We start from the raw sequence: 10,795 nt of genomic DNA on the forward strand, positions 1-10,795 counted from the left end.
TCAACAACCTTATTGACTCATCATGGAGCTTGAATCTTACAGATCCAACACCTGCAATCTTGCAAGCTTTATTGTTTCTCAGTAATACTGATCCACCATCTTGATCACATAATTCCTCAAACAAGTCTTTGTTTGGAGTCATGTGCCAAGTGCAACCTGAATCCATAATCCACTCTCTTCTCGAGTCACTGCTTGAAACCACAAGAACATTTGATGATTCAAAATCATCTTGAACAATGGCTGCATTGCCGTTATCCTTACCTCCATGATCTTTAAGGCGTTCAGGGCACACCTTTTTGTATGACCCTCCTTTTTACAATGATAGCATCGAATGCCGGATGCTTCGCCACTGTAAGACTTCGACTGGCCTTTGCCTTTCTTCTTGTCAAACTTACCATCTTTTCGCAAGAATTTGCCCTTAACGGCCAAACCTTCACCAACAGTCAAAGGTTTATGCTCTTTTTCGTTCGTTCAAGTCCTTAGAATACAGGGCTGATTGAACTTCTTCAAAGGTCAGAGACTCCCTTCCATACAAGAGAGTTTCTTTGAAGTGAGCATGTGATCGAGGCAAAGCGCTCAATAGTAACAGCGCTTGATCTTCATCATCGATCTTCACATCAATATTTTCAAGATCATGAATCAGCTTGTTGAACATATCCAACTGCTCAGCCAACACTTTGTCTTCAATCATCTTGAATGAATACAAAGCTTGCTTCAAGTAGAGTCGATTTATCAGCGATTTGGTCATGTACAAACTTTCAAGTTTCACCCATAACCCTAATGTCGTCGTCTCCTTTGATACCTGTCGAAGAACCTTATCACCAAGGCTTAACAAAATTGCGCTGTATGCTTTCTCGATCATGGTTGGCTTCTCTCTTTCCGTTAACGCAGCGTCCATAGCCGCCGCACCCTTCAACGCTTCCAAACAACCCTGCTGAACCAGTAGGGCTTTCATCTTCAAGCCCCACAGATCGAAATCGTTCACTTTAGTGAACTTCTCAATCTCATACTTTGTTGAAGGCATCTTCTCCACGCTCACCCCACCAATTTGTTGTGAATTCAATGCCAAGAACAAATTATAAAACAAGGGATGAATAAAGAACAAGGAAGAAGAAGAACACAAGAATTGGTTATAACTGCTATTCTTTTACATTCTCTTAGAAAATAAGATTACAAATTTACAAGAATAACAAATAACCTCTCTCACCTTAAATCAGGATTTGCTGTGTTGCAATGATGAGAGACTAGTATGCTATTTATAATAAAACCTAACATACTAACTAATGGGCTATTTCCACAAGGCCCATTACACAAGCCAACTTAATAAACAAGCTAACTTAACAAATTAGGGTCTAAACACTAAAACCTAATTTAACATGCTAACAACCCTAGCATATTCGACACAAGCATGTGAACAACCTTCGACTTCATGCTTAATCCTGTCGAACCAAGAAGCTACCATTCGACCATACTAGAGTTCGATCCAATATCTCACAACAATATTAGGACTTAGTTTTACCCTTATCATTTCCATTCCTTTTTTTTTTCAACTCTTAAAACACTCTAATCATATTTCAATAATGTATTCAGATACCCCCACCATATGAGGGATCATCTGAGTACAATTCTCATTAAAAAATACCAACACATCAAACTCTAAAAAACACTCTAATTCTCTTTGAATAATTAAAGGAAAGCAGTCAAATTCCTCCACCCTATGAGGGATCATTTGACATACTTTCTTCAAATAAAGCATTCAGATACCCACACCCTATGAAGGACCATTTGATATGCTTTACCATAAAAAACATCAACCAATTCAATTTTCTTTTTCCTTTAAGAACATGTTAATTCTTTTTCACGACAATTGCACAAGTCTCCAAAGGTCGAGCAGAAGTGGAATGCGACGTTTAACATCGTTCATTTAAAAAACATAAATAAACCAGAACTTTTGAGCCAAACTACGGCTGCTCTGATTCCTTGAAAGGGATACGTAGGCATTAGGTCACGGGGCCTGAACGAGCACAATCTTGTATATATTTCTTTCTTTTCCCCGTGTTTTTTTTCTCTTCCTTTTTTCGTGCGTTTCCCTTTAGCTTTTAGCTTTAGACTTTCAGATAACACCCTTAGATTTAGACTAACAAGAGCGGATCCCATCGACTACGACAAACGTGAGGAGTGCTAATCCTTTCTCCTTGTGTAACCGACACCCTTACCCTTTCTCTTGGTCGTAAGACCTTTGTTTGTTTTCCCCTATAGGTTTTACTCGATGTTTTCCTTTCCCATTTCGTAGGATAAATAAACAATCGATGGCGACTTTATTGATCATTGATGATTTTGTACAGTTGTTTCAACTACTTCGTTGTCGGTTATGGTAAATGGTAGTACAACCTAGAATTTTAATATGGAAAAAGGATTACCACAAGGTGATCCGTTATCACCTTTCCTCTTCACGCTGGTTGCTGAAGGGCTGGCACGCTTAGTTTTAAGGGCAGTTCAAGGTGAGTTGTTGAAGGGTTTTTCAGTGGCGCAAGGATTGGAGTTTGATTTATTACAATATGCCGACGACATTATTCTTATATGTGAACCATCATGGAATAACGTCCGATGTTTGAAGGCATTGTTGAGGGGGTTAAAATTAATTTCAAGCTTAAGAATTAATATGTGTAAGAGTAATCTCATGGGAGTTAATGTGGAGGTCAAATTTTTGCATGGTGTAGCAGCGTATTTGAACTGTGTAACTGGTTCGATTCTGTTCTCGTTCCTTGGCTTACATGTTGGGATCAATCATAGGCAGCAAGACAAGTGGAAGCAAGTTGTTAGCAACATGAAGAGTAGGATGTCAGTTTGGAAAGGAAAATTCTTATCAATAGGAGGGCGAATTGCACTGATTAACTCAATTCTCAATGCAATACCATGTCATTCTACAGGGTTTCGAAGGTTGTCTTGAAGAAGCTTGTGAAAATTCAACGGGAATTTCTATGGTCCGATGGCATGGATAAGAGATGGGTGGATTAGGTGTGTTGGGCAGACGTATGACGGCCGAAGGAAGAGGGGGGCCTAGGTATTCGTTGCTTGTATGAATTTAATAATACGCTCCTAAGCAAGTGGAAGTGGCATTTTTTAGAGGATAAAGAAGCGTTGTGGAGGCCGATCCTGGAGTGTAGATATGTTTGCTTGTTTGGGCTATTCTCGAAAGTGAGTTTAGAGCTGTGAACAAGAGAGCGTCGTTATGGTGGCGCGACATAGTTGAGCACAAGGTTGATGGTGAAATGGACGACTGGGATTGGCATGTAGTTTGGGCTCGGGAGAGTATATTCTCTTTTGGCATAACAATTGGTGTGGAGGGGTAACCTTCAAAGTTCTATTTCTAAAAGCCTATAGCAGCTCCACCCGCAAGGACGCGACAGTGCAGCAGATGGGTGAATTTCTAGGGTCGTCTTGGGTCTGGCAGTGGGGACCCTTTACGTCAGGTTATGGACCAGAATCAGCAGCTCAGTATGTTGAACTTGAAGGGATTTTACAGGGGTTTGTTCCGGTGATGGGTGTCGTGGACAAGTTCAAGTGGTTTAGAGGGATTTCCGGAGTCTACATAGTTAGCAATGGCTATGTCATGTTTTCCAGCAGTAGTATGCTACCACAGTAGTGTGAAGAGCAACAGAGAGCCTCAAAGATCTTATGGAGTTCTACGGTGCCGTCGAGGATCAAGATTTTCAGTTGGAGGTGTATTAGGAACCGTTTAGCTACTAGAGACCTCTTAGTTAAAAGAGGTATTATCGTTAACAACTGTGACAAGGTTTGTGTTTTTTGCAATTTACATCTTGAATCATTGGAACATCTTCTGGTGCAATGCTTTTTCTAAAATATTGTATGGCAAAGGATAGTTGTTTGGTTGGGCGCGGTCATGGTGCCTGCAGTGGGGGTAGTAGATCATCTCCTTGTTTTCTGCGGTGCGTTGGGTCAAGCGGTTTGTGGGAGGAAAAAACTTTTAGTTTGGCTAGGTACTGGTTGGGCTATTTGGAGCATGAGGAATGATATTATCTTCAATGCCAGGGAGTTTCAAGTCGATGATGTGGTCGATCGAGCAAAGTTATTATCGTGGTTATGGAACATGATAGGTACTCCCGATAATGTAGTATGTAATTTTACTTTGTGGAGCCATTGGCCGATTTACTTTCTTATCGGTTAAGTGTTGTATTTTTGGGTGAGTACCCCTTGTAAAAAAAACTAGGAGATAGTAACTTCTGGGTGTGGATAGTGTTAGTGATTAGGAAGTGGCAGTGGTGTGTTGTGGGTATACATGTATTAGTGAAGAATGAAGAAAAAAATGTAGTATGGGTTGGTTTTAAGTTGAAAAGGTCAATTGCTCATAGCTTCTAACAACTGATCATTTTCTAACGTATTAAAAAAAATATTTTTCAGGAGGATCAATCTTAATCGTTGTTTCAAAAATCAGAAATAATTGTTTGATCGGATCGTTCAAACCAATTTTTGGTCTGATTGTTGGATCGGTATTGAATCAGTGGAAACTGGCTATAATCGGTAAAAACTAGTGAATCAATGATTTTTAAAAACCGGCAGGTTAAATGCATATTTTTTTCTCAGACAAAACCACATAATTTTGATAATTTTAAAAAATAAAATTAAAACATAAGTGGACTTTGTTCAAAACTTGTTTGGAATAATTTTTTCTTGTTTGCAATTAAACTTTGTTCAAAATTTATTTGAATTTGTATTTTGTACTATTTTGTTGTATGTGGTAAATATGTTTAAAATTTTAAGTTAAAGAATGAACATATGAAATTATGATATTTTAAAACTTTATTGGTGCAATGGTATTTTTTAGAGACTTAGTCATCGAGTTCGATCGATTAAATAAATATATAGTTTTGTTATAGAGGATTTATTCAATCGAGTTATCCGGTTTAATTCATTTTAGTCAGGTATTCGACTTGTAATCCAATAATTTGACTAATACATCAGTACTATAGTACCACAGTCTTCTCACCGATTTGATAGCCTGTCTAAGTTTTAAAATATTGATATTAATAGTTCCGATAGTTGATAAACCAACTTCCAAAAATTCTTTTAAAAATATTCATTAATACTATTTAAAATGATAATATCATTTTCTCAATTATATTAAAATAATTATTTTTATATATATATATATATATATATATATATATATATATATATATATATATATATATATATATATATATATATTATCGGGAATATTTCTCATGCCAATTGTAATTTTTATGAGTTTGACAAAAATACTTTATTTTACTTAAGTTAGATTTCAATTGGCGGATAATTTTCCTTCGCGGCTTTGACTCCATTTTTGTAATCTCGTTTCGAAAATCTTTGTTCTATTAATACATCTTGCTTAAAAAAATATTATTCCCTTATATTTTTATAATATAAAGAAATTTATATATTATATTTATTGAATAAATACAGTAATTATGTATTAAATTTAATAAATATAATTTTTTATAATACTCCCTTATGTAGATGTTATAGAATATACCAAATATAGCAAAAGATAGATATTATGGAATACACCAAATATAGTAAAGATAGATATCATATAATACACCAAATATAGCAATGATAGATATCACACAGACACACAATACACCAAATATATGGTCCAAAAATAACATATATCGGCACCACCGAAAATTGACGTGTGTTTGGCATTTGAGATCAAATCAGCTACTTCATCTTGTAATGACTTGTTATAAAATGATGGCTCCATCTTCTTCTCTTCACCATTTATTTTATACAAGATCACCTTTATTGATTCCATTTCGGTATTTGAAGTGTTCTTGATGAATTGCAAAGAAGAAGAGTGATGGATTTGGTTAATCATTCAATTGAGTCTTGATGTAAATTCTAGAGAAATATCTGATACGCTTAATGGTGCAAATGAGTCTGATGTATATTTCGGAGAATTATTTTATCACGATAATACAAGATAATTCTCTGGAATTTACATCAGACTCATTTACATTATATATATTAGAGTTCAAAAATTATTGAAAGAATGGTGGATGCTGCAAGGTAATACTCCTAATACTTGTTTTATTTTTACAGTTCCTTGGTATGATGTATTACATATGTGCTAAATAAGATATAGTGAAACTTTTATTATATCTTCTTAATTTCACTAGTTCCTTTCCGAATCTCGACGACATAATCCATCTTATAACATATGAATATTAAGTTGGTCAGACTTAATATTAATGGTGTAACATCCCTATTTTTTACTATTTACCAATGATTAAATAATGTATTTTATTGATTCATTTTGTGGTTGTGGTATGAGAAGTTTTCTAATTGCTTGTTCTTAGATCCAAGATTTATATTAATAATATTTAAGTTGGTTGATAAATCAATTTATTATTAATATAAATTATAAGAGTGGGTTAATAATAATAATACTAATAATAATAATAAAAATAATAATAATAATAATAATAATAATAATAATAATAACAATAATAATATATTTTTTTAAGTAAGATATATTGATAGAAGAATTAAGGGTTCTCAATCCCGATTATAAAAAATGAGACAAATCTTGACAAAAGTAAAATTTGCAATCTAATTAAAACTTAAGATAAATAAAACAAATATTTTTTGTTAAACTCATAAAAATTACAATTGGGATGTGTAATTTTTCCGATGAATGATCATCTCCAGATCAAAACCTTTATATTCCACACTATGTCAAAAATATTTCATTCATCGTTCTTATAAATGATGTTATTTCTAAGAATCCATAAGTTCCAACATATAGCCAACCAAATAACACCCTCCTTGCCATCTTTCACTTTGCTACGCCTACAAAACACACTCCACTTCAAAAAGCTCTCTATGATGTAAAATCATCCAAATCAATACAATTGGTCACCTCCCTCCAAATCAAAACCGAAACACAACACGACAAACAAGAGTGTTCCAAAGATTTGCTATCATTTCTACAAAAGACGCAAAGGCGACCATTCAAAGGTAAAGGAATACCTCTAACAAGAAGTAAATATCTTGTTGGAAGTTTAATGATGAAACACCTCCAACCAAAAGCCTTGATCTTAAAAAGGGACATGCATCTTCTAAACCAAATTCAGCTCCGTGTCATACTTGTTGCATGGACCAAAAGGAATACAAAACTTGCTAGAGATACAGTAAAAACTGCTCACCGAAAAATCACCATCTGCCTCCTTAACTCACAAAATAATATTCGAATTTGCAGGACACTGCTTCACCTGCGACAGGAGGGCGTTCAGCGCCTGAAAATCGTCCTTAGCAACAGCGGACAGCGTTGCAACCGAAGACATACCGAACCCTCCCCAAAGCCAATCGTCGCCGATTTAACCTCCCATGCAAGCTACGGAAATGTCCTTCAACTCGGATTAAGATTAAAGAAGAGGAAATCTCTATTTTAAGCAAGTATCCTCCACCCAAATAGATTGCCAAAAAGAAGTTGAGAAACCATCACTAATACGAAATCTACAATTGTTCACAAACAAACTCTCCAGATAATACTTGTCAAGACAAGAAAAATCCCTCCGCCAAGTAGACATGTTATTATGTTTCTTTTGAAAACCTCCAAAATTCTCGACCTTCAAATTAATATCTCCATAACGAGCCTTTAGGACCCTATACCACAAAGCATCAAATTTTCCCAAAATCCTCCACCTTCACTTTTGGAGAAGAGCATAATTAAAATCATCGATTCTTAATAAATCTATTGGAAGACAAATGTCCCTTCAACTCATCTAACGAATCTTTTTACACTCCGTCAAACTTCCTAAAAAAATCATTTTGAATCTTAATAATCTCCTTAATAATTTTAACCGGAACATTATAAAAAGAAAGCATAAAAATTAAAAGACTAGACAAAGAATTAAACAATTAAATCAAATAAATAAAAATAGGAAGAAACTTATATGTGTGGATAGTATTAGTGATTAGAAATTGGTAGTGGCGTGTAGTGGGAATTCACGTGTTAGTGAAGAATGAAGAAAAAATTTGGTATGGTGGTTTTGAGTTGAAAAGGTCAATATCTCGCTACTAAAATAAATAAAACGTTTAAATAATAGTACCAAATTGACTAAATCAATCCTATCTATTTAGATATTTAATTTATGAATATTTTATGAACTAGTTTCATATTTCTAATCTCTCAAAAGTTACACGTTCCACACTCTCTCAACCTCCACCTTTTAAACTCACATATGTTTTATGTACAAACACTTCATGTTGGATATTTAGAACAAGAAGATATTAATGAAGATCGTTGAAAATTCAAAGTGTGTGAATTTTATACAAATTTTTAGGATTAATTTGTACCATCAACTATAGTATATTGAATGAAATTGAGACTAACAGCGAATTTCTTTTTGGATATTTTGAATTTCTTAATTTGAATTGCACAAATACATTAAGAGTGTGTTTGGATGAAGCATTTTAATGAAGCAATGTAATGTTTTGAGGGAATTTAAAATGATTTGCATAAAATTTGTTGTTTGGATACAAAAATGAAGAATTGTTAAAATGATGGAAATTTATGGAGTATTTTATCTAAGTTAAATTTAATTATTTTGAAATGACACCAAAAACCAAAGAATTTGAAATTTCCCTCATACTCCATATAATGTGTTTGTTACTATTATTTCTTCAAATTTTGCAAATTGATCCTCATATTTTCCAAAATTATAAAATTGACCCAAAAAATTTCAAAAAATTACAAATTGGTCCTTAATAATTTTTAAATTTTACAATTTGGTCCTTCAAATTTTTAAAAATTACAAATCAGTCCCTACTTTTTAATTTTTTATTTGGTCCAAAAATTTTAAATTTTATAAAAAATGACCCCAAAAATTTAACAATGAATTATCTTAATATTTCATCCAAACAAATAATTTAAGAATTATTGAATTTCAATTGAATCATTTGAATTGCTTTGGATTTTAAATTCCTTTAAAATTTCTAATTACCTCATCCAAACACACTCTAAGCGTATCTTTTGATAATAAATTCTCGAAAAATGTTTCCTACACTTCACTCATGCATTAATGAAGTAAAAGATAATTTTTGAATAATTGAAATGGTGAAAAAATGAATGTGCATAGAACTATTTTTGTGTACTTTCTAGTTCTAAAATGTCTCTATTCGTAGAGAAGTTCAAGCCACTTGAAAAAGAGAAACACCTTTTAAGAAATAGTTTCTGCACCTGTATAACAAACATCTATATTGTTTGGCATTCAGACTTATTACTAATAAATGTGTTGGTTCAAATGGAAATAAAATTTCCTTTTAGCAGGATTGTGTGTTCGGTCCACACAATCGTTCATTTTAGATTGAATTTTATTAAAATTAATAAAGCATTTTTTACTCCAACATTACTTTTAGAAAGGATCAAACCCTTAACATTGGAGTGCATAGTACCCTGCTTTACCAGTCAACCATATATCTCGATTGCCATTTATTTCAATAACAATTTATATACATATTACAAAAACACATATTGCAGATGATATTTTGGAAATCATCTATAATTCTTCACCATTTATAAAATATAACTAAATTTTATTTATTGAAAATATCATGGTTTCATATAATGGTATGTTACGATTTCAACCATTACTTAATAAATTAAGTTTTTACTAATCACTAAATAGAATGGTAGACAAATTTTAAACCAATTATTTATTAGAACAAGCGTGCATAATTCGCACATGAAATCTCGATACTATCAAAAGAATTATAAAAACTAACACATTTAATACGGCCTTATGCCATGTATCCTTTTCACGAGAATTAAATTGTAAAGTCCTTTAACTCTATGAAGTGGCCCCACTTCATTCTCGCATAGGTACACTATATCAGAAATGCATTCATAATTATGCATTCTAACAAACATATGTTATATGTCTATTAAGAGAAAAACTTCATCCTACCACATTTATTTTTAAGGTCCAAGTACTTTTGCCTCTAGGAATGTATCTTTAAGTACTTCAATCACTATAATAATGTACTTTCACCATTGAACTCAAAGCTTGATGTTAATCAAGTGTGAGTTGTGTTTCCATTATTGGAGATTAATCAAATATGGGCTTGTATCACATCCCTACATGATTCCTTCAACATCATATCCTTTTCAATTATTTCGTCAAATAATTGCAAGATATTTTAATTTTATTAATTTTCAAGAACCTACATTCACTTTTAAAATATTTTGGTTTGCCACAATATAATCAATTTCCTTTCTTTCTTTTCCTTTGTCCATTTTCATTGATTTCATGAACATCTTCACCATCTATTTTCATATTATCATTAGGAGATAGAAAAAATTTATAGGAGATTTCCGAAACAACTTATCACTTTCTAACATATTAAAAAAAATTATTTTTCAGGAGGATCAATATTAATCATTATTTTAAAAAGTGAACCGAATCGGCCGGTCAGATCGGTTGAGTCGGTTCTGGAGGGGTCACTGGTTTGGTCTGATTGTTGGATCAGTATTGAACAAGTGGGAATCGGTATAAACCGGTGAACCGACAATCTGAAAAACCGGCGGGTTAAACACATACTTTATTCTTTGACAAAACCACGTCGTTTAGATAATTTTAAAAATATTTAAAATATAAGTAGACTTTGCTCAAACCTTATTTGGAACAATTTTCTCTTATTTTCAATTAAACGTTCTTCAAAATTTATTTGGATTTGTATTTTGTACTATTTTGTTGTGTGTGATAATTATGTTTAAAATTTTAATTTA

General features: G+C 32.9%; 1 long non-coding RNA gene across 1 annotated transcript; it reads left to right on the plus strand.

Moving 5' to 3' along the window:
• Window positions 1-5,671: 5,671 nt before the first annotated feature.
• Window positions 5,672-8,134, plus strand: LOC131630784 (uncharacterized). The gene is made up of 2 exons (XR_009292492.1): window positions 5,672-6,072; window positions 7,265-8,134. It is a non-coding gene; the product is annotated as an uncharacterized LOC131630784 (long non-coding RNA).
• Window positions 8,135-10,795: the final 2,661 nt, after the last annotated feature.

This window comes from Vicia villosa, unplaced genomic scaffold (assembly GCF_029867415.1).
Source record: "Vicia villosa cultivar HV-30 ecotype Madison, WI unplaced genomic scaffold, Vvil1.0 ctg.000733F_1_1, whole genome shotgun sequence".
NCBI classification, from domain to species: domain Eukaryota; kingdom Viridiplantae; phylum Streptophyta; class Magnoliopsida; order Fabales; family Fabaceae; genus Vicia; species Vicia villosa.